The 1,528-nt window shown below is 36.0% G+C and overlaps 1 pseudogene; it reads left to right on the top strand.

Moving 5' to 3' along the window:
• Positions 1-1,048: 1,048 nt before the first annotated feature.
• Positions 1,049-1,528, top strand: LOC149851257 (ras-related protein RABD1 pseudogene; annotated as a pseudogene).

Here is a 1,528-nt window from a genome sequence, read left to right as displayed (position 1 = left end):
TATTACAGGTTTTCACCATGTTGCATCTGATTGTGTTTCCTGCAAGAGATTTTTGTGATGAAGTTGTGTTCACTGTTGCTATTCATTATGTCTCCATCGTGTGGCATCTGTGGAATTTGTTAAGCATTCTAGGAGTAATGGTTTGGCTTTTGGGTTTTCCATTTTGTCATTTATAAAGATACTATTTTAATCCTTTTGATTAAAGAGATAGAGGGTTCGATGATAGTCTTGACATCTGGTAGCTATGGAAATTATGCTACAGTTATAATGCTGCGGAGGGCTTTGCAAGGGTTTGATTCTGTATCACATTTGATCTATCGTGAAGACGGGTTCTGTGTTGGCTTATATTCTTTCCAAACCAGGATTTAGCATCATGTTCTATTTCATTTCACCAGAAAATTCACTATTTCAGCATCAATGTCTTCATCGGCATCTTATAACTCACACGATTTCTCATTTTTATTTCATTTTATTTTTAGTTTATTTTATAATTCATTTCTTCTTAAGTTTGGTAACATGTTTTATTTAATAGAAAAACTCCTTTTATCATTTGTTTCCTGTATGTGCATGATTAACTCTTGTTCATGATGTCTTGATCATCTTCGTGTACATCGCAAAGTTCCCACGAAGTCTCTACATCTTGCTTCAAGTGCGATCAAGCGTTGCGGTTTGAAATAGTTTACATCATCTTGTCAAACGGATGAAAGGGTCATTAGCAAGCGAAAAAATTGTGTTCGGATTTGGATAGTGGTTTTGTAATACTTGGATAGCTTGATGGGAGGGATGAATGAATCATGCCTCAAGTTGTGGGCCTTTCACAATTATTTTTTTTAGATATCTATTATTCAATATATTGGGTTTTTGTAACCTCAATCTTGTTCTCAAATACACCGCTATTATGTAATATACCACAAAAATACTTGTTGATGATCTGCAGGATAAACCGGAATGGTGCAGGATTTTGGCCCTAAACAATGCATTGATGCCACTATGATCCTTTTGTTAGCCTTTCATTCATATGTTTGGTAATATCAGGAAGAGGAGAAAAATGAACAATGAATACGATTACCTCTTCAAGCTCCTGCTGATAGGAGATTCTTCGGTTGGGAAATTTTACCTTCCTCTCAGATTTGCTGATGATTCCTGAGTGGATAGTTATATCAGCATGATCGATGTCGATTTCAAAATCAGAACCATTGAATTGGGTGGGAAAATGATCAAACTTCAGATTTGGGATACTGCTGGACAGGAACGATTTAGAACCATAATCAGCAGTTACTAAAGAGGGGCTCGTGGAATCATTATTGTTTATGAAGTTACGGAGCAAGGGAACTTTAACAATGTCAAACAGTGGCTTAATGAGATTGATAGATATGCAAATGATACCATATGCAAGTTTCCTGTTGGAAACAAATGCGATTTGGTTGAGAATAAAGTTATAGCTAATGAAGCTGGAGAGGTATTGGTAAACGAGCTTGGAATCCTTTTTTTTAAAACAAGTGCCAGCAACATCCTCAAGGCTCTATAG

The sequence above is a fragment of the Nuphar pumila genome, chromosome 1, assembly GCF_984573655.1.
Source record: "Nuphar pumila chromosome 1, dmNupPumi1.hap1.1, whole genome shotgun sequence".
Lineage (NCBI taxonomy): Eukaryota > Viridiplantae > Streptophyta > Magnoliopsida > Nymphaeales > Nymphaeaceae > Nuphar > Nuphar pumila.
Note: the sequence above shows the minus strand (reverse complement) of the source record. Positions and strands in the feature narration are given on the sequence as shown.